Genomic DNA, 22726 nt, shown 5'->3' on the forward strand with positions numbered 1-22726 from the left:
CGCAGGCAGACACTTGGCCAGCCTGTCACTGCAGCCCTCAGCTCCTGTCCTGCAGGGGAGCCCTTGTTCGGCTGCACTTCATCACGGCACAGATGTATGTGTTGGATTGTGTGTTGCAGGTCCATACTGGGCGCCCCCCGGCCTCCTTCTCCAGTGAACAGACGTGGAAACTGCGGTTGTGATTCCCTGAGCACTGAGGCTGGGAGACCCCGGGCTCCGGAGGGAATAGGAAGCAGCTGCAATCACAGGAATGTTTTAGCCACCTCCGCGGTGGCCGAGGAGCTGCAAACTGCTTACCTCAGCAAGAAACCCCGCAGGATGGAGGCACCCGGCCTCCCCCGCTCGCCCGGCTCCTGATCCAGTCCTGGAACCTCTGCACAGAACCCAGTAGGTGCGGGGGTGGATCCCACCTCAGCAGGAGGAACAGCCCCTGGGGGAGCCCAGACAACAGCCAGCACCGGCTCCAAGCTGCATCTACAAAGGCGATGGCACACCCAGACCCTCTCTGCCTGCTCACCCCCGGCTCTGTGTACTCAGGCCGCCCCCCAGCCCCGTGTACTCAGGCCGCCCCCCAGCCCCGTGTACTCAGGCCTCCCCCCAGCCCCGTGTACTCAGGCCTCCCCCCAGCCCCGTGTACTCAGACACCCCTAGCCCCGTGTACTCAGGCCGCCCCCCAGCCCCGTGTACTCAGACGCCCCCAGCCCCGTGTACTCAGGCCTCCCCCCAGCCCCGTGTACTCAGATGCCCCACAGCCCCATGTACTCAGGCCACCCCCCAGCCCCGTGTACTCAGGCCTCCTCCCAGCCCCGTGTACTCAGGCCTCCCCCCAGCCCCATGTACTCAGGCCGCCCCCCAGCCCTGTGTACTCAGACGCCCCCAGCCCTGTGTACTCAGACCTCCCCCCAGCCCCGTGTACTCAGACACCCCTAGCCCCGTGTACTCAGGCCGCCCTCCAGCCCTGTGTACTCAGACGCCCCCAGCCCCATGTACTCAGGCCTCCCCCCAGCCCTGTGTACTCAGACGCCCCCCAGCCCCATGTACTCAGGCCGCCCCCCAGCCCCGTGTACTCAGGCCTTCCCCCAGCCCCGTGTACTCAGGCCGCCCCCCAGCCCCGTGTACTCAGGCCTTCCCCCAGCCCCGTGTACTCAGGCCGCCCCCCAGCCCCGTGTACTCAGGCCTCCCCCCAGCCCCATGTACTCAGGCCGCCCCCAGGCCCTGTGTACTCAGACGCCCCCAGCCCTGTGTACTCAGACGCCCCCAGCAGTCACTCCCCAGGGCTGAGCAAGACACAACCAAGCTGCACAGAGAACGGGGGTGTCGCCCCGGGCCTGCGGTCCCGCGGGGTGGAGGGGGAGGGGAACAGCAGCCGGGCCCAGCCCCCACACATGTGGTCCTTGGGAAGACGGTCCCCCCGGCTGTGACATGGGACAGGAGGGGAGGCTACCTGGGAGAATCTCCTGAAGTTACACGCAACCCAAAGCCGCCTCCACTGAGCTTTCAGGCCGACGTGAGATTCAGCCACGGGTTGGGGGCGGGGTGGGGGGAACAGGGCAGGAGGGGCACTGCCCCACCAGTGGGTCCCCAGGTCCACCCCAGCTCCTTCCCTTATGAATAACAGGACTGAGGGCCAGGGGCTTGACGCCCACCCTAGGCCTTGGCTGCCACGTCTGAAAACAGGCCCAACCATCAGGTGTTTGCTATTGGCCTCAACGTGAAATGCCCACTTCCCTGCGCGGCCAGTGCTGGCTCGGTAGAGGCTCCCCCCTTCCTCCTGCAGAGGACGATGCCGCCCCTGGTCACCTCCCAGCTGGCAAGCAGGCTCCAGGCTTCCCAGCTCGCTGCAGACTGGCCCCGCGCAGCCCCGTCTGCCGACATCCCTGACCAGCTGAGCTGCCGCCGAGCCCAGGGCGTGCCCTCGCGCCCAGAGATCCCTCCCCTCTGAGGCTGAGGAAGGGGCTCCAGCCAGGGCCCCGGTCATATCCCATCCTGGCTCCCCGAGAGTCTGCAGGGGCAGGAGCGGGCGGGACAGGCGGCCGGAGAACACAGGGCCTGGACAGTCTGGACCCGTCTCTCATCCTCACCCGAGGACCCCCCGCCAGGAGCGCCAGCCCCTCCAAGAGGGAGGCCCAGCCAGCCCCCACTTACCAGCCCAGGGAGCAGCCCGCTGCTTCCAGGCCCTTTGTTTTTATTGCGGCTGTAGTATGTAGCAAAGAAGGGGGCGCTGGACTCTCTTTGCTGCTTCATCTCCCTTTTCTTCAACAAGTCAGCGCATGTAACAAGAACCCGTCAGAGGTGACGGGCCTGGGTACGCTTGCCTAGCTGCTGTAATTCAGGCCAAAACCCAAGACTCTGACGTTTCAGTTGCCTTCGCAGCTTTCAGGTGGGTCTAAGCACACTTTTTATTAGACTCCTGTGAAATATTGCCAGAGATTCCAGAACTCCCACTGCTGTAGAAGGCCCGAGGGTGTCCGGATCCTGTGGTGAAGGCCCCCGGGAAGGCTCAGGCCCCTGACGCTGGTGCTTGGCTGCGGCACGGCGGGGGGCACAGGGCTCTGACGTGTGGGGCCTGACTCCCTCATTCTGCCCCCCAGATAAATGCTCTTTACGACGAAAGCAAAGCAATGGTGGTTTCAGCCTTTGTCCGAGGCTTGCGGGAGGCCCGGCTGTGACTCGCAGTAGTGGTCCCCAGCTAGGGGAGCAGAGGCATCTCTTCCCTGCCCGCTTTTCTCTCCACGAGCCCCTGTTCTTAGCGATTCTCCAGCAAAAGGAGCTCGGAGCCCCAGGGCATCAGGGCCGGGAGACATGGAAGGAACGTGGGGCCTCCTTGCTAGTTTTAGGGACGGGGACGCTGAGGCCCAGGAAAGCCTAGTGACCTTCCCAAGGCCGCACACACCAGCTGGACACGCGGCCAAAGCGGAGCTCGGATGTGAGGCCAAGGGGCTGAGCTCTGGCTGCGCACAACCCCTGCCAAGTGCAGCCCAGGCTCAGCACCGTCCTGACCGCCCGGGGCCCCAGAGCTGCCGGCCTGGAAGGATCCCCCAGAGGGCAGGTAGGGACAAGCACCCACCCGAATGCTCCTCTGTGCGTCCCCACCCAAACGCTACTCTGCGCCCACTGACACAGCTCCCAGACCAAAGGCTAGAGAGAAGGGCCATCCCGTCACTCCCTCCTCCAGCCCCGTAACCGGCAAGCCGCCTAGTCCAGAGCCACAGTCAGGGACCCGGCGCTGGTGGGCACAGACACGCGCCCGGCCGCATGCAGTACAGGGGGCAGAGGGCGGGATCCACAAGGTCAGCGGCTGGGGGAGGGGCTGGGAAGGCTCCCAGGAGGCCTACCTGAGCCGGGTGTGCAGGGGCAGCTGGGCGCTGACCGGAGGAGGCTGAGGGGGCCCAGGCAGAAGAGGGCACGGAGGTGAGAAACACACGGCCTGGGGCGTCCCTCCCAGCGGGGCACGAGTCAGAGCTGGCACAGTGACCCCACAAGCCCCTTCAGAACAGCAGCTTTGTCTCTAGGTGCTGGGGAGCTACTGAAGGCTTCTACGCAGGGGAACGACCTAGCTCAGATCTGGCTTTAGCTGAATTACTTTGGCCATAGAGGGGGATGAGTTGTTGATCGATCAGGAATGCAGTCCCCAGACGCCAGGGGGGTGCTCTGCGCAGTGACTGCCAGGGGACATCAGAGGTCTGGATTCCAGCCCGTGAAACGCTGGCGCTGTGGGGAACGCCGTGCCAGATGTGCGGACAGCAAGCCCCCCAGCCCCTGCGGTTGCCCCGGACAGCAGAGCCTGCCGGGGGCCGTGCCCTGCCCCCCCCACCCTGCAGCCCCCGTGACTCCCAGCCTCCTTCCCCTCCCACATCTAGAACCACGGCCTTCCAGGCCCACAAAGGACATCCCAAATGTCTCCATATGCTTGTCCGGGTCCCCTCTGCTGCCCGCGCGGCCAACCAGGGCTCGGCCACCATGCACTGTCTGTCCCGTGGGGGCCACAGGACTCCTCCAGTTTGGTGCCAACTTCCGTGAGAAACCCTCCTGGTCCCCAAGATACAGGCTGCCCGTGCCCTCCTGATCTCCTGGCTCCTCTCAAGTGATGCTGCGCTTGGGATATCCTCCCTCACCAGGCCAGCTGCTGCTCAGTGGCAGGGCAGGGGCGGGACGGAGCAGAGGGAAGGGTTTGGGGTCGGGGAGGAACACGAGAAGGAGGAGGTGGTGAAGGATGACAGGGAAGGGGCTGGAAGCTATCACCAGTGTCCTGTGACCTCGTAACACTGGCTGGCCTGATGCCTGAAGTCTCCCAGGAGCATCACTCCTTGGGGTCTGACTTTGAAAGTTCCTCTTAGATGCAAATCAGCTTCTCAGAGGTGTAAACACTTTAATGGTAACATCGGATATTCCTAGGGCATCCCCAGGATGACGTCGAATGTTCCTAGGACAACGTATGGTAAAAAGTACCTTTACACCGTACCTCATCATCTCGAGCAGCCCCGCGAGGCAGGAGAACGGTGGCACCTCTTTCTCAGGTAGAGTGACCGCAGCTGGTGACACGGAGGGTGGCCCCTGTGCTGGGCGGCAGCGGCCGACCGCACTTCCTGACCTCAGAAGGAGCGTCCACACCATCCGTAGACCCTCACGTGTTTAAGCTGCCTGTGGTCAGGCCCTAGTAAGAGCCTAATAAGAGCCAGAGGCCGTTTCTAACGAGGACCGGCGGTCAGAGGTGGGGCTGCACCGGCAGAGCTGGAAGCAGCAGAGCTCTGCCCTGGGAACTGGGCAGCACCTGGGGAAGCCTTGGGCTGGGAGGCCGGCACAGCACCCAGTCCAGCCTGCGTGTTGCTCCCTGGGAAGTGTGGCTACAGGCCTTCTGAGCCATAGCCCTGGGAAAAGGTAGAAATAAAGAGAACGTCCCACTCTTGTCACTTTCAACAAAATGCTGCAGGAGCGAGCTGGGCCCAGGCAGAGCTGGCTGTGTGTGAAGAAGGGGAGGGGTGCCGGGTCCCCCCCTACACCCCATGCGGTGGCTGGAGGAGAGTTCTTCCAAAGCTGAGACCCAGCAAGCCGCCGTCCCCCAAACGGAGAGTTATAAATGGGGGCTGTGAGCCGGAGCTCTGGTGGAAGAGAAAACCGTGACCCCAGCATTTATCAAGCCCTTTTATTAAGAGTCCTGGCGAACAGCTGGAGTCTGCGCCCCACAGAGATCAGATAAGGGTGTTATCACCACAGTCACCGTTAATTTACGAGCTAAGGGGGCGGGTCAAGCTTCAGGGGCTAGTGAATAAGACACACAAATATTCCGCTTAAAAGCCACGTCCAGACTGAAGAAATGTGGCTGCGGTGATTTGCTCACTGCGACGGGTTTGAGGGAACCATTTCTCTGCAGAGTTCGCCCTGTAGCAGCCTGAGGCTGGAAAGCCCGGTTCCCCAGCCCCACCAAGGAGGCAAGGACCCTCCCGGGCTGGAGCTAGAGACAGGGGACATGTCCAAGGAGCTTCCCGGAGGCCGAGGAGTGGCTCCCCCCATCCCTGCCCAGCAGGGCTGACCACCGCCATGGACGGGTCATCGGTTCCTCTTCCCCTTTCCTGGATGGAGGGTGGGTCATTTTCCCTGGTGGTTATGTTAGCTTTTCTGCATGGTGGAGTCTCAGGTGGGCTGGAGTGAAGAGCTTTCTGTTCATGGGTCTCAAGCCCTTGGGAGCCGACCTGGGACGAGGGCGAGGCCTTGCCAGTCACACAGCATTGAGAGGCCTGGCAGCAGTGACCAGGTGGGATTTGGGGGCTGCCGTGGGAGTCGGGCATGTGTCCTGTCGGGGGAGTGGGGGCGGAGTGGCAGAGACAGCTGGCCTGTCAGTCGTCTCCAACAGCCCTTCTGCACATCTGCGTGGGGAGCAGTGTGTCCCTGCTGGGCTCAGAGCATGCAGTGGGCACCGTGCCCAGCCCCGGGCAGTGGTTATGACCAGGAGACTGAACTCTGACCCCTGAGATGCCAGCAGCAGATTTTGTGTGAAGCTTGTAGGGAGACGACTGTCCTGCCCAGTTCCCTCCCTGTCATCCTGGGACGGAAGATGGTGTGAGAAGCAGAGCCTGAGTGTGAGCGAGGCTGCCCCGTCGCCCAGGCGTGCTGGCCTCCTGGTCTCTGTCACGGGAGGAGGGGCGCCCTGCTGTTTGTTTAAGGAGCTGGTTTGCTGAAGCTGGACATAATTCTTAACTGGTTCAAGCTCATCACTTATATTCTCTGAGTCTTCGTTTAAAGACTCTAAAATGGGGACAAAAGGTACTTATGTCCAGGACTTTTTATGAGAATTTAAGTGGAATAAAATATTCTTAAAGTCCAGCCTATCAAGTGACAATTGCTGAGTTAATAGAAACTGTCGCTGCATTTACTACACCCGCTACCTCGTTGTCATTATTACACAGCATCAGCGACTCGCTGGAGCCAGATCCCAGCGTAGGTGCTCTGACTGCCGCGGCCCCGCGTTCGCATCCTACCGTCACATTAGTTCTTAACCCCTAACATTACGCCGTATACTCAAGGCGCCAGAGCAGAGCACGGGGAGGTTTTGTTTGAGGTCCAGCACCAGGAAGGTTTACTGCCAGCAGCAGAAAGAGCTCGGGGCAAGGTCAGGCCCCTTCTGCAGAGGGACAGAGTGGATGCTGCGGCCTTGGGGCCGCCAGCCCTGGCACAGCTCCTGGATGCGGCAGCACAGAAGCAGCCACAGGTGGCCACGGGTGAAGGAGGCTGTCTTCTGATAAAGCTTTATTCACAAAACAGGCAGAGGGCTGGATGTGGCCAGAGGGCCACGGCCTGGAGGGGTGATGCCCTGTGAGAAGAGACACACGACAGAACGAGGGGTCCCCAGTTCTGAGCCGTGCGCCCCGGCCTGCCCCCCTCCTGTCTCCCTGGCTCGTCCCGGGGCTCTTAGAACAAGTCCAGTCCAGCTCGTGACCCCCTGCCTTCCACACCCCCCTTCACCCCAGAGCTCCTACCCACCCTTTGGTTCCCAGCCTTGATACTTACCGGGCACATCCTCAGAAAGCCTTCCTGACCTTACGCCCCAGGAGGAGCCCCGCCTCTCACACGCTCTGCCCAGGTGTTGGGAGGCCGAGGTCACGGTCGAAATGCTCAGGGTTGATCAAGGAGGACCCCAGGAGCGGGAGCTTCGGGCTGGAAGCTGGATAAGATGGGGGCTGGCGGGGTGGGAGGGACAGGAAGCAGGCTTCCGGGGCCCCAGGGCAGGACAGGTGGGGGTCAGCCCTGGGCCCCAGCGGGGGGCACCTGCCAGCCCTGGCTCTGGTGCCCCTCCAGGAGCTGGTGTCTCCAGCAGGCTTTTAAACTTGGCAATGAAAAGCACGACTTTATGGGCGCCAGAAGTTGGCTATACTCATTAGTTTTATTCTTAATAGAAAATTAATGCTGGAATGAGTGAGCCGGTTTCAGACATGAAAAAAAGGCAGAGCCATTTCCTGCTGTTGACGGTTATTTCTGTCTTTACTACATCACAGCAGAAGTAAGTTTTCATCGTCTTCTCTTTTGTAGGGGAAGCATAGCTTCACAGTCCCAGAAATTTCATTTTTCTCCAGAGGAGGAAGAGAGGCCACCAGCCCTCATTTTGCTTCCACCCCGCTCTTTCCCTCCCTCGTGTCGTTAGGGTGACAGTGCCATGGGACCGGTCCTGCCTCCAGGGTCCGGGAGCTGAGGGCAAGGCCGTGGAGCGTCTGTGCAGCCTGAGGGGTCAGCTTTCCTCTTCGTGTCCTAACCCGCCTGCAGCACCTGGTTCTGGAGGCTGCCTTGGCAAGTGGAGTCAGGGGAGGAAGATAGAGAAGAAAGAAAAGAAGGAAGGAGGGGGAAGGGAGAGGGAGGGGGAGGAGGGAGGGGGAAGGGGGAGAGGAAAAGGAGGGGAGGGAAGGGGAGGGGTGAGGAGGGGGAAGGGGAAAGGAGGGGAAAGGAGAAGGGGAAGGGGAAGGGGGGTGGAGGGGAGGGGGAAGGGAGGGGGAGGGAAGGGGATGGTGGGGGAGGGGGCCTAAGTAGCATCTCTGAGAGCCGACCATGAGATAAGCACATTAAGGGCTTTACCTATTTAATCTTACTTAAATTTTGCAACAATCCTCTGAGATTGGAGTGATTTCCTCCGCTTTGGAGAAGGAGAATATGAGTGTCAGGGAGGCAGGTGAAGTCGGAACAGTTTCCAAGCACAGGGCCTGGCGTGCGGTGGGAGCCGCACAGGTGTCCGTTCAGAGAGGAAGAGACAGACAGACACATGGAGGAGAGAGCGGAAGGTGGGCTCCAGACTCTGCTTTCCCCCCACCGCCCTAGCCCATCACCCACGTGCTTCCCCAGAAATGGGTGCTCAGTACAGGTGGCTGAATTAAAGTGAACAGGGGTGAATTGAAGGGGGCTGTTGGGCCCCAGGTCCCAGAGCCCAGAAGCACTCCCCCAGCCCCCAACACTGCCAAAGTTGAGATATTTCTCTCCTTGGGTGAGAAGCTCCTGGAAAACAAAGACCGTTGACCACCATCGTTACCTCCCCGCTGTCGTTACCTCTGTTGTGCTCAGAGATGTGTGGGGAATGAAGCAGGACCCCCAGCACCCTCCCCAGCCTGGGTGTCCCTCATCCACACGTTATAGTCACTGACCTGTGAATTACCATCGATGGAGGGACAGAGACGCAGCTAAGGGAGAGATGGGAGTCACAGCTCTCCCCTCGAGGACTCGGACCTCACCCACGTGACAACAGCAGCTCAGCGTCCCGCAGGGCCAGGGCTCCCTCCCTCCTCCCCCGGCCCCCCAGTGCCAGAGAGGGTGGTCACCCTCACAGACGGCTGTCACCTCCTGCTCACGGGACCTGCACCAGGAGGACCCTGCTGGACCTCACGGCCCACATCCCAGGCCAGGAGCAGAGGAAAGGCTCTCTCTGCGCCCTCTGGGGAAGTCAATTCTGGCCCGAGAACGCTCGGCTGAGCTCTCGCACCCGGGACAGAGCGGCCTCCTGAGTCCGGGAGCCCCGGGTGATCACCGCTCTTTGGCAGCACAGACCCTGCACTCCGGACAGACCAGGGGAGAGACCCAGGCGAGGCAAGCTGGCCACAGCTCCCTGGGTCTTCTCACTCCCTCTCCCCTTCCGTGCCTGAAACGGAGGCGTTCACCAAGAGCACAGCAGCCAGCTGTCAGGGAGCCAGCGAGGACCCGGAGTTTAGGGCCGCCTCTGCCACCTGCTGACCACCCCGGCCTCAGGCCAGGCTCACCTCCCTCCCGGGCCCTCCCTCCCCTCCTGCCGGGGGGGACCATGACCCTCACCCCGGCCGCTGTAATATAAAGGACAGTTTTCCTGCCTGGCGTTTCTAAAAGTTCACCCTCTCTTAGTTCCCAAGAGAACTTTCTAACATCATCGCCCCCGTGTACCAACCACAGCAGCACCTCCTACAGGTAATACAATTCCCTTTCATGTGTGATCCCACAGCAGTTTTTACCTCTACACTTCTCGTGTTACCTTATTTCCATATTTTATATCTTCCTTACTATGTGATACTTTACACACAGTTTAACTCAGGGGTATGTCATACTACGCACCCAGGGAGTACTTCTTGGTGGATGAAACACACATAAATGAATGAGTAACCCCAGCTCACCTTGTCCATGTCTGTAAAAGGGGAATGACAGTGAGTCGGAGAGTCAATGTGAGGAGAAATTGAAATACCCTGAGTAAAAGTGCTTTGCAATTTGAAAATAACGTTCAAATGTGGATTATTATTAAATAATCATCACCTGTGTTCTCTGGCAGCAAGAATGCTGTGACAGCACGAGGGCCAGGGACGGGGTGGGGTGACCATCCAAAGCCCAGGATTTGAGTGTCGCTGAAGCAGTGGGTTGGGTTGGGTTTTTCAAGCCTGAATAAGTCTTCTGTCCCTGAGGTCACCCCTCGCTGAGGCCTCACCCACGCCCAGGATGTTTGGAAAGGAGACAGAGGCCAAAGAAGAGAAACAGGAGGGAGGGTCCCTAGAAGGATGGGGGTGCTGCACCACAGTCCTGGCGGGAGGAGAGGTTGCAGCAGGTGACCCGGGACCCTCACTCCACAGGGAAGCCCCCCAGGTGCACGACAGAGGGGCGTCAACCCCCAACCCCTTCAGCGGCAGCATCTTCTAAGGACCCCTCCAGCCTGTACAAAGGCTCCCAAGAGTGAGAGAGCACGTGAGTCAATGGGGGAGAAACGCAACAGGGCCCGAGAGCCTGAACCCTTCCGATGCCTGGTGGGAGTAAACTGACGGAGGGGTGTGAGGCTGAGGACCCCGCCTCCTGCAGGGCCTCTGCAGCAGAGACAACGGGCTCCTTTCCTTAGATGGGGCGATCATCCTCCGAGTCCAGGGTGGGGACGCCTGCCCTTCCAGAAACCCCTGGAACAAAACACAGCGGAACAGGGGTCGGGGTGCAGGAGGGAGGCCCCACCCAGGGTAAGACCCAAGAGGGTAAGCATGACCTTGCAGACAATTAAGGAGCCATCCGGGTGTCTGAGAGACGCAGCCAGACTTTAGTAAAGGGGCAGAGTCACTTTATAAAGGCACCGTGTCCCTCTGCTCTTAGGTGGCGTCACACTGAGTGTCACTGAAATCCCACCGCAAGGTCGGGAGAAACGTGCGGACAGACAGCAGGTAGAGAAGTAAATGTGAGCACAGCCGCCTTTGCTGTGGGCGGAGGAGGGTGGAGCAAACGCAGAATCCCTCCACCTGCGGTGTTCCAGGTGGTGAACCAGTTAGCTTTGATCTGCTAGCATCGCAGTCAGTGGAGTTTCCTCTTTAAGGCGAATCTATAATTTTCACCAGAACTGCCTTCAGAAAGGCTACCCCCAGGACCGAGCACTGGAGGGACAGCCGATCGTGCATCTGGAGGTGGCCTTTCAGTTACTGCCACGTGACAACGGGCGCCTGGGGCTGCCAGGAAGGGGGACCACAGCGCACATCCCAGGGGAACATCACTCAGGGAAGAGCAGCATCTGTCCAAAGCGTCGGACTCATTCTCGAGACGGGCTACATCACTTCCAGCAATTGTAAGTCAATATAGGAAAAAAGTGAGAACTGAGTTTAATCAAATAGCGAAAGCAGAAGAAATCACGGCCTTTTCCAATATTCTCGCCATCACACCGCAATCCTGGAGCCCTCAGAGGTCCGTCCACTCAGGCGCACGCCAAGGACCGCGGTGGGCGCCATGAGGCTCCTGTGAAGGTTCCCTCAGAGTGTAAGGAAGGAAGGTCCTCCCTGAAGCAGAAATGCAGTGGCTGTGGTAAATGCACACTGAGTCAGAATTAACAGGGCCCACGTTCCTTTTCCTCCTATGACGCACACAGACGGGGCAACTTGCGGTGTGGACAGTCCTCAGAATGAAGGAAACACAGGACAGTTTCAAGGACCGATCTGGGCCGGGCACTGAGCGCAACACCAGGACCACTGGGGTCCCTCGTCAGGGTGCCCACAGGCCACAAAGAGATGGGGGAGCCGTGGGGGTCATCTGAGAGCCGTGCGGCCGGGCAGGCTGGACATGGGGACCCCTGGGGGACACAGCACAGGTGCCCCAGCTGAGCTCGGAGGGTGAAGAGCTAGCCCCACGGCAAGCAGGGAGGAGGGTCACGCGAAAGGGAACCGGAGACGCAATGTCCACAGAAAACAGTGCACGAAGCACCCTGGGGGCAGGACCGGAGTTTCACAGGCTGGAGGCCAGGGCTGTGTGCAGAGGAGTGACTGAAGGAGTCCTAGGAGTTGGGATCAGGAAGGCCCAGAGTAGAGCTGGGCTTTACGCCTGGGCAGCGTGTACTCATCGGCGGGTTCAGAGCAGCGGGACGATGGGAAGAGATTCGTGAACAGTGAGAGCTGGGGGGCGGCTGGAGCTTCTGCAGGGGACAGGCGAGACCCAGTGGGGCTGGAACCAGAGAGAAGGGCCGGAGAGCCGTGAGTGGACTGGAGGACACAGGAGGCGAATCCGCGGGCGGGCGGGGGTTGGGGGCGAGTGGGAGGGACCCTGGGGCACAGGACAGGGCAGGCCCATCTCCAAGATGAGGAGGAACAGGGTCCGACAGGCCACGTTCCAGCTCCTCTCTGTCGGCCCCGGGGTTGGGATGCCATCCGCTGACCGGCGCCCACATGCTGGGCCCAGCCGGTCACGGGAAAGAGGACACAGCGCCTGGAGGAGCTCTCAGGCTCGGAGGAAACGCAGCCCATGGGCTCTGCCATCCCTGCCAGGCTGACCTCAGCTGACCGCCGATGTGGCCGTGCATCCCGCTGCCCTGCGTCCAGGGCCCGCCCCGTCCTCCCTCAGGTCAGCCTGCTCGCGCTGAGAGCTTCCAGGCCTTGGACGCTGGCTCTGAGAGGAGGCCTCTGCAGCCCCGTAAGTGATGCTCTCAGAGGCCCCAGGCCCTCGCTCCAGGCCTGGGCTGCAGACAGCCATTCCTGAAAGGCTGCTCCAGGCGTCCCAGACCACGGCCGCCACCCTCTCCTCCCCTGCTCTGTCATCCCACAGACAGAGAGCTAAGAGCTCACCCCCGGGTGTGTGCGTGCGTGCACACACATTTACGCCCGTGCACAAGCACGCAAAGACACACGCGTGTTTCCCGGTCTACTCAGCACCCTCTTCCCTTGCTCTGTTTTGGAACCTCCAAGGTGCACTCTTAAAACAATGGGATCCCGGATTTGTCAGGACCTGCGTGAGCTAAAGCCGTCTCCTCCTGCAGGGGAGCAAGTAGAAGCTCCTACAGTCCTAGCCCCACCCCGAAGCCCTGGGACCCCAGCCACCGTCCCTTCTCACCCTAGAGACTCTGTTCCCACCTCTCTCTCTCCGGATGCTGACAAGGTGGAAAGGCATTCCTAGGGGTCTCAACTCATCATGTGAATCAGTCTACACAGCCCCACCCCAGCTCCTGAGAGCCCCGTGCAGACAGACGGGCGCTCCAGCCTTCGAAGACCCACCGGAGCAACTGGGTCAGCTGTCGGTCACAGGGGCTGCAGTGAAGCCCCCAGGCAGCCCTGCTGGCCCGACTGGACCAAGTCCCTGGCTCACCTGGGACTTTGGCCTCCTCCATGGCTACCTCTTCACCTCTCCCAGCCCAGGCCTCAGACACCCCTGAGCCAACAAGAGGTCTCTGCCCTCTTCCCTCCGGCTCAGGTAAGGCCTGCGGTGCAGCCAGGCCGCCCTCCCTGCAGAGGTGGGGCAGCCGTTTGGGGCCAAGTGCATTCGCCCCCAGGGAAGGTGTGGGCAGAGCCTCTCTGGAAACAGCTCTCTTTTGGCACTTGGTCAGTGGGCCTGGAGGGTCTCAGCCTCTCTGAGCTGCAGGGCAGGCACCTGCTGCAAGCAGATGGGAGGATGGAGGGGGCTTCCAAATGAAGGACAGGGATGCCCCCCGCAGAGACGGTCCAAGATGAGGGGTGGGACCCCTGCCCAAGCTGCGCCTTCCAGGCCAGAGTCCCTCACACCCGGCCTGGGCTGCAGGGAGTGTTTCTGTGTCCAGACGTCTTTACACAACACAATGTGGAAATGGCCTGGAGTGAAATTAAATGGCACTTTGGTTATACTTTAATCACTGCAGGCAGGTGAAGATGCCGCTTCCATCTATAAATATAGATGCCTACGACCAAGGAATCTATATTTATTGTCTTGTGGGGATTTGCATCCGGGATACTGTGATCGCCCCACAAGGCACCTGATTGATTCATGGAGCTGTAACGAGGCATTTCCACCTGTGTCATTGGGTTGCGTCTCCCTCCCACCTGGCAGGTCGGGGGGTCAGAGATTGAAACCTCCCGGTGGGCAGGCCTCCCAGGTCGGCTGGTCTAGAGGATTGAGGAGGGACCTGAACACAGCCCTAGGGGTCGGGGGTGTGGTCAGCACAGACCACTTGAGACCCAGCTGGCCAGGAACACTAAGGTATGGGCCGCCCACCCTCTGCTGTTCAAAGCAGGAGAGGGCCAAGCTCCTGGGTGCAGCTCTCAGTGGGACAGGAGAGACGCAGGCCCCCACGGGCCCCAGGCCTCGTGCCATGGGACCTTCACAGGCTCCTTAATTTTTCTCGGCTGTGCCCATTGTGACTCGTGATTGACAGCGTCTGTCGTGAACGCTGTGCCATGTTCCACAGCCGGCTGTGGGCTTCAGAAGGGACGCAGTGACACAGGGGGTGAAAGGCCACCGGCTCTAGGAGATTCTGGGCTGCAGCTCGGCCGGAAAACCACCCAGCGTCACTGCCGTCGCAGACCGGTTGTGCGTACTTGGGAAGAACCAGGCAAAGGAGCGTCCTCAGCCTCTGGCGGTGTGAGGAGGGGGGCGATAACAGGGTGTTGGACCAGCCAGCAGTCCCATCTCCACCTCACTGGACCCGCCCTCCCTGGCGGTCAGAGCCAAAGGCCCTCACCCCTCCAGCTCCAACACCAGACCAGAAGCTCCAAGGCGGCCACGGCAGGAGTTCCGAACCACGGAATCCACGCGCTGCATACCGGGCCTCAAGGCCTGCGGGCGATAACGTCCACCCCACAGCCCACAGCACACAGCCCAGGGGCCAAGATAAAGTGACCTCTGGTCGTCTCTAAACTACTCCTACAGTGGTTCTGACACGTCCCGTCCCTAGATCAGCAAAGGCTTCCATTGGGTCAGAAGGCCCTAGAAATTTGCCCACCACCCCCCCCAGCAAGGCAGGGCAGGGAGGTGCCCTCTCCCCCAAGGACGCAGCTCCTGCCTTTTGGGAGACCGAGAATAAAGGGTCGTGGTGGCTCCCTTTCATACTCATTGAGCACTTTACACTACTACAGTGTTTATTCCTTTTAGAATTTAAGAAACAGTGTTATGCCCGTTACACGAAGGAGGGAAGTGAATCTCAGACAGGCTAAGCGTGTGGACCTGGTCCCAGACTAGAGCCCGGATGTGGGTTCTAATCCCTGGGAACCACTGAGGGCCCTGCACGGGGCGCCCAGGGGACGTGGGTGCGCCCACAAAGAATACAGAAGGGCTTCCCTCGTGGCGCAGTGGTTGAGAGTCCGCCTGCTGATGCAGGGGACGCGGGTTTGTGCCCCGGTCCGGGAGGTTCCCACATGCCGCTGAGCGGCTGGGCCCGTGAGCCATGGCCGCTGAGCCTGCACGTCCGGAGCCTGTGCTCTGCAACGGGAGAGGCCACAGCAGTGAGAGGCCCGCGTACCACAAAAAAGAATACAGCAGGACACTTCCTTGGCGGGAGGGGCACAGACCGAAGGTTATCGAATGACGCTGGCTCTTCGCAGGCCCCAGCCCAGTCACAGTCCTCTTGGTCTCTAGGGTGGGACTGGCCCCCCACAAGGTGATGGCAGAATGGAAGTCACCACCACCAGGTGAGCCAGGGACACTTCTCCAGCAGGTGCAGCAGGTGGGTCTGAGACGAGGGGCAGCCGGGCAGGAAAGCTCTCTACTTGCTGAGCAGCTGGGAGCCCTTGCAGGAGCCCAGACACCTCCCCGGCCAGCCGCAGTGTCCCAACCCAGGTGGACAAATGGGAAAGCACGGCCGTGGGGGCGTGGGGGGATGTTTGCATCCTCTTCCTCTGAGGTCCCTCTAACTCAAGCTTTCCCATCTCCTGTCCCCCCATCACTGCGGCCCCAGAAAAGGCAAGGCTTTGCTGCCTTCAGCCCGGTGGTTTCCCTTCCATCCATGCCTGGACCCCTACCCATGGCCAGGGAGATCGGGCCCTCCATGTGGTGAAGGCGTCCAAACCCACTCGGCGGGATCACTGGCTGAAGACGCGCTGAACAGGGTCTGGAAGGTGAGCTCGGGAGGCAGCCAGGACCAGAGACCACAGGCCGGCTGCCTGCTGTTTTGCAGTGGTTGTCATTCTAAACACGGTGTTCGTTATTCCGCTGTGTGGATTCTAATTAACTGTCAGGAGCGCATCGTTGAGGGATGATGGATTATTCTGGGGAAACTATTAACATAGCCGTTCACTTCTGCCCACGTGCAGCCGGGCCCAGAGCAGATGGCTCTGGTGATGCTGGGCACCCCGGGGCAGCCACTCCATGCCGGCCGCTGGGAGGATGGTGTCAGTGCCACCCCACCTGCCCCATGGGACAGGGACGCGGCCTCCTGGGGCACTCACAGCAGACCTGGGGCAGCTCAGTGCCGGCCCCGAGCGGGGAGGTCACCCGTAGCCTGAAGCCCGGGCCGAACGCAGGGAGACGTGGTGACTCGGAGCAGACACGGGGTCTGCTGTGGCTGAGCCACACTACGGGCAGGAGGTGGGGTGCGGGGCTTGCAGCGAGAGCCACTGGTGCAGAAATCGTCTCTCTACACTGACCTCCAAGGCTCTCCTTTGCTTTACGTGGGTCACACTGTTCAATTCTAACCAACACGTGTTAAAAGATTATGTGCGTCGGGGATCTCCAGGGACGCAGAACCAAGAGGACAGAGATTTCTTCTAAGGGATTGGCTCTCGGGGTTGCAGGAGCTGGCAAGTCCCAAATCCTCAGGGCAGGATGGAAATTCAGGGAAGAGCTGGTGCTGCCGTCCTGAAGCAGAACCCTTTCTTCTGGTCGTAAGGCCCCCAGCCGAATGGATCAGCCCCTCCCCACATTATGGAAGATACTCTACTTCTTTGCTGTCCACTGATTGTAAATGTTAATCACATCTACGGGACACCTCCCTCGCATCTGGACTAGCATCTGACTGAGCAACGGACACCATAGTTGGCACAAAAATTAACCGTCACGAAGAAAACATGGGCAAACCAACCCAAACTCAATCAGGAGAGGGAAAACACACTCATTGGACCGTGTCCTATGGAAATTACTTAAAGGAACCACAGATACTGGTCACTCCCCTAATACTGCATCTCACCGAATCCAAGACACTAACAATTGCATTGTATTTTTTATTTTATGTACTATTTATTAAGAAAGAAGGGAATTCTATGGCGGTCCAGTAGTTAGGACTCAGTGCTCTCACTGCCGAGGGCCAGGGTTCGATCTCTGGTTGAGGAAGGAAAAGACTGCCAATTAAACTAGGTGCAGTGCATTCTTATGACGTAATTTGTATCTATATTTGTTCAAAGAGCTGTTTAGGCTCATTTTGGCAATTTTTTTTATTATATATGACTCTTTTACACATGCAAGAAGAAAATTACCCGTTTGATAAATTGGCTAAGATGTTCTTAAAACTTCTTCCCATTCGGAATCCAACTCTCCTGATTCAGGGCCAGTGACGTTCAGGTTTTTCTACACGATGTCATCTGTGCCATCACAAGCTTGGCTGGTGCAACATTTTTAAAGGAAACTATATTAGAACCAAAAGCCTTGGAAGCCCAGAGCAGGTTTGCAGTCACGCCGAGCTGACCGACTTTGGCTCTTGCTTTGGGAGGGTTACCACACGTGCCTGCTTCTCCTTCCCCCACGGCAGTTTGATCCCTGTGGGTTAGAAAACCCACCTGCATTGTCCTCTGGGCGCTTTTCTAGGCCAGCCTGCAGGTTTGGAGGCTGGAGCCCTGGGCATCTGTGCATGTACCAGCGGCGAGCACTGGGGTGGCTGACACCCAGTGGAAGCCCCCGAAGGAAGTTGTGGCACCATCTGCGCAGGAGTGAAATCTGGGGGCAAATGAAACCAACCACATCGGGTAATTACAGAGCTCGCCCTACCAGCTGCACCTGTAACCCACACGCCTCCCGTCACGCCTCCCGTCCAGTGGCTCTGCCCCTTCCCCGTTGTACAAGTGACAGGCAAGGGTCAGAGGAGTTAACGACTTTCCCAGTTTACTCCACGTCATTGACGAGAGTGAATGACGAGGGGAGGGGGCTGCTCTCACCAAGTCTCTCGGGAAGAAGTGGTCTGCAGTGCCTGGCCCACCTGTGGAAGGCCCTGATGATCCTGCTAAAGTAGATGGGGCCACGCTAAGAACTCGAGGACGGCAGGCCTGCGCAGGGAGGGGCTGGCGCTGGGGGCAGGGACGCCCATCACTACGCTGGTATTTCTGGGCAGAGTCCACGGTGGGCCGCCCCCCCAGGGTTGGTGCAGGAGGGGCACCCCCACACGTGCCGGACACTAGCCCCGTTAACACGCACTGGCGGATTTCTGAGGTCGCGTCTCTGCTTTTCCTTCTCTGGACACAGGAGTCCTATGACGAGATTAGCCCCTCCCCAAACAAGGGAGTTCTTTATGTCAGTAGGAGAGAAAGAAAATCAACATCTCAACCAACAGAAAGATCACTAATGTTTTACTCCCCTGGATAAACTCTACGAAATCCTTATCGATCTTAAATGTGCTACTGGACAAATACATCTTCCGAAAAGCGGCCTTTTAGAAGTTTGCTCAGACTGTATAATCAGGTACAACGTTTGCCCTCTGCTCACCGGCTCAACCCCACAAGGTCGCCGTCTCGCACCTGCACTGACCACCGGGAACACCCAGAGGGAGGTCAGCTCGGCCCGTTTACAGAGCAGAACCCGCGATGATTGTGTGTGTGCGTGTGTGGTGGGCACGCCCTGCTCCCTTCCGCAATGCAGTTCTAACCGATGACAATGTCTTGTGAGTGTGCTGTTCCCTGGCCAGTAACCTGTCATCAGGTGGGGTCTGGATCCCAGGTGTTGGGGGAAATTGTCACTAGTGGGATGTTTAACTCGGGACCTTAGGCAGCAAAGGGCTCACTGAGGACACACGGCCCACGTTCTGCAGTGAAACCAGGCAGAGGCTGCTGGGCAGCCCCACCCGCTGTGCAGACACTGCACGCTGTGCTCCTTCGGTGCTCATTCAAGATCTCTGAGGGCCACATCTGGCAGGACAGTCCCTGATCCCCGTGGATCCAGGTGCCGTGGCTTCACCTGACATCCCTCTGAGGCCCGGCCACCCCACCCCCCACTTGCACACACGCAGCTCTGCCTCCGCGCGGAGCATACCACCCGCACCTGCGGTCCTGTCCCTCCTGGGCCTCTGCTGCCCACCCCCCACACACAGCATCACTTTTTCCCAGGGAAGGCACATCTCATCACAGAGGCAGGCCTCCCAGGACCTCGACCTCACTAAGGACCAGGGACTGGGGCCAGCCTGTCCTCTGCAGTGCCACCCTGGAAGGTGGGCACGTTAAGGCCCTCCCCTACCCCTCAGGGGATGGTGGTGCTCATCCTACACACAGGCCGGGAGGATGGAGCCCGGAGTTCCCAGGAGACGGCTGGCTCAGCAGCGCACCTCCTTGCCCGTCTCCCTCCCCCAGCCCCTCACCCCGGTTTGGCATCACTGTCCAAACAAACAGCTTCCAAGGCCTTCCCTCAGGCCTGGCCTCCAGGGGAAACCTCGGTAGGACAAAGCCTACAGCACTACATATCTAGACTCCAACCTCCGAGAGAAGTTCAAGCCATTGGAACAGGTGAGATGTCGGAGAGAAGGTGCGGAGGGCGGAGACAGGGGCTCGCACTGACTCAGGGCAGCAGAGGAGGGGGCTGCGCTGGTCCTGACGATGTGGTGGACGACCTCCGCCCGGAGGCGCCGGGGCTGCGAGTGCCGGATGGGGTGTGCAGCTTCCCCGCTGGGAGGCTGGACGGACAGCCCCTCCAGACACCAGCCCTGAGGACAGCGGGCCGGGTCAGCCCAGGGGGGACTTCTCAGGGGTGGGCCACCGGCACGGGACGCATTGCCTGTTGCCGAGAGGGTGGGCTGCTGCTCTAGCAGCTCCTCGTCGGCAAGGGGCGCACGGAGGGTCTGTGACCCCATCACCCAAGGGCACATCTGCAGCAGGTGCATCAGGGTCTGGGGCGGGGGGGTCTCGGCAGGGCTTCCAGCAGGTGCAGCTGCGGACAGAGGGCCACGCGGCCGCGTCCACACAGCCGGTGGCGGACGCTCTCCCATGGAGTCTGAACCCGCTGCTCTCACGGGACACGCAGCCATTATTTCATTATTTGGCTTGAGATGAAAAAAGGCCAGCAAGGAGTCAGGTCCAACTACGGCAGGAAACACCAACGTTCCCCTGGTCCTGAAGGAGAAGGAAGGACTGTGTGAACATTTAAAGAATTTCAACTATTGTAAATTTCTGAGCAGCTGTAAAAAAAAAATGGTTTTAAAACCTTTATCACCTACTTGTGTGAACAAACTTTCTAGTCAATGGTCTAACAGGAATTTGAATAAATTATCACTACGTCTGAGGCAGAAATGACCTTGTAGCTTTTTAAGCATCAAAACTGATACACGTAAAAAAGTTATGCTCGTGGAAGCCAGCTCAACTTGCTCATTTGAAAAGTTTTACGGATTTCTAGAACTCTTCTACAAATGTATTACTTAATATCTTTCTTTAAATTGCATGTTTTAGAACTTCCCATCAACCTTAGTAATACAGAAAGAAGGTGATGACCATTTTCTCCAAGTCCCACACAGACACCCCCGAATCACTTTCAAGCCCACCCTGTGCGCCACTCAACACTGTTCTCCACGCAAGTTTGGGAGGAACCAGGGAGAACCGGGTAGGGGTGACGTCCAGGCGGTGGGCAGGCCAGGAGATTCCGCAGCTTCCCAGGGAGGCTCGGGGGGCAAGGCCCTGAGCTGCGGTTCCAGCAGCAGGAATCCAGCCCGGCCAGGTGGGCAGGGGGGCTTGGGGGTTGTTTACCCTACCTGGGAGCCCAGACTTGGGGTTCAAATCCAATCCAGGTGAAGGTCTGCAGGGCCAGCTGCATTTACCTGTCTCCTCCGCCCCATCTGGAAGTCGTCCCAGGGTGCTCCAGAGGGACCCCCACCCTCTGGAGACATCACCACACGTCCCGCAGACATGAGGTGTTTCCATTCCACAAGTGTTGCCACTCACCCCAGATTCCAGTCACCTGAAAAGTCGCCATGTTCCTTGTTCTGACTGGGACCACTGTGTGTTCTCCTCAGCCTTGAAAACCAGCCACTCAGACACAGAGCAAGCCTGGGACCGTGGGCAGGTGGACCGCACTATGCCAAGCGAACGCTCTGGCCACTGACCAGCTGAGGGACCTCTGGCCCCCACACTCGTTTTCTGGCCTCAGATTCCTCGTTTGTAAAGCGAGAAGGTTTTACTAGATGATCTATAAGGTACCTTCCAGCCCTGACATTTTCCGTTTCTGAGGTAACCAACATCCAAAAGACTTAATTAAGTGTTGGTTTATATCATTGGATCAAAATCACTGGAATGCAGTCCCCTTGACAACAGCTAAACCTGCATTGTTCACGGCCGTGTCCCTGGTGCTGAGAACAGATCTTGGCATACGGTAGGAGCTCAATGAAACTGGATGGAGGGAGGGAGGGAGGAACGGATGAAGGGATGCAGGGATGATAGATGCGTAGAGGGAGGGATGGAGGGAGGGGTGGAGGGAGGGAGGGAGGGACGTGGGGATGGGGGGATAGAAAGAGAGAGAGAGGGATAGGATTTCTAGGAATCTCCTGGATTCAAAGGCTTTGTTAAAGACCTTGTGAAGGCCACTCATTTGAAAAAAAAAAAAAAAAAAACACTGAGTGGGGCATATGGGGAATTAGCCGGCAATGGACCAAAGTAAGTCGATAGAATCCTGCAAGGTCAGGATTCCCAGCCAGTGGGGCCAGGGAAGCTGTTGATTCTCCCTTGACTACTCTTGGAAAGTTTCTGGAAGGAGGAAGATGTAAAACCCTGCTTGGAGGATGAAACTCAGCGCCAGGTGGAGGACAAGAGCGGGCCGCCCGCGCTGAAGAAGCTCTGGAGGTGGATGGAGGCCCAGGCCAGTGGGGCCGGGGGGACAGCTCTTGGAGGGGACGGTCCCTCTCCATGACCTGGGGCACAAGCAGTACGCCGCAGCCTCGGCTCTTCTCCTACGCTGTCCTCCAGGCCCTCCGCAGTGCCGGGAGCCCAGGGAGCCACCCCTCCTCTGAAGTCTGCACCGCCGGCCCCGCCACGGCCGCCCACCCGTGTCTTAGCTCCAGCAGCTAATTTCCCGCCCAGCCCCGGCACCCCCTTCTCTTCTGTCACCAGGGTTGGTCCAGGAGACGCAGCCCCTCAGATGACCAGCCTGGGTGGGACCCTCCACCGGGCAGGCTCCTCCGCTTCCATGCCTGGCAGGTCTGCGTAAGAACCTCCCTCCAGGCCGGTCTCTGGAACCCACCTGGCGACCTCGCTGCCTGCTCCCTCCGTTACCGCGGGGAGGAGACCTGGCTTCCCCACCGCTGACCCGGTTCTTCCCAGTGACTTGACTCTGAGTCACCCGGGGCCACCGGCCCGTCACAGAGCAGCACTGCTGACATCTGGGCTTGTGGGCTGCTGCTGCGTGACAAGTCATCCCTCATCGCCTGACAGCTCAGGAGGTCAGAGCCCAAGGTGGGCCGGCTGCTGGAGCACCTCACTCCTCGGCTGGTGGCCCCTCCTCCATCCTCAGAGTCGCCGGCCAAGCATGTCCCAGCCTCTCTGACTGTGACTCAGCTTCCCCACCCCCCTGTGGCCTCCTCTCTCTGACCCTCATATAAAGATCCCCACGGCGGCACTGGGCCCACCCAGGTAATCCAGGGTTATCCCCAGGTCAAGAGCCTTAATTTCATCACCTGCACATGTTCTCAGGGCCCTGTCTTTGGGACCATTACTATCTCCATAGCAGGGCTCGGAGGCTCCAAACTGCCCCATAACTTCCTATCAAAGATAAGCTAAGGCCCTGACAAGGCCTGCACGGTCGGGTCCCATTACCTCTTTGATGGCTGCATCCATCACCCTCCCTCGAGGTCAGTCCCAGCCTCATGCGCCTCCTTGGGGTGCCTCAGTCACGCCAGGTCTGTGCTTCTCTTAGGGCCTCTGCCGGG

This window comes from Phocoena phocoena, chromosome 8 (assembly GCF_963924675.1).
Source record: "Phocoena phocoena chromosome 8, mPhoPho1.1, whole genome shotgun sequence".
Taxonomy (NCBI): domain Eukaryota; kingdom Metazoa; phylum Chordata; class Mammalia; order Artiodactyla; family Phocoenidae; genus Phocoena; species Phocoena phocoena.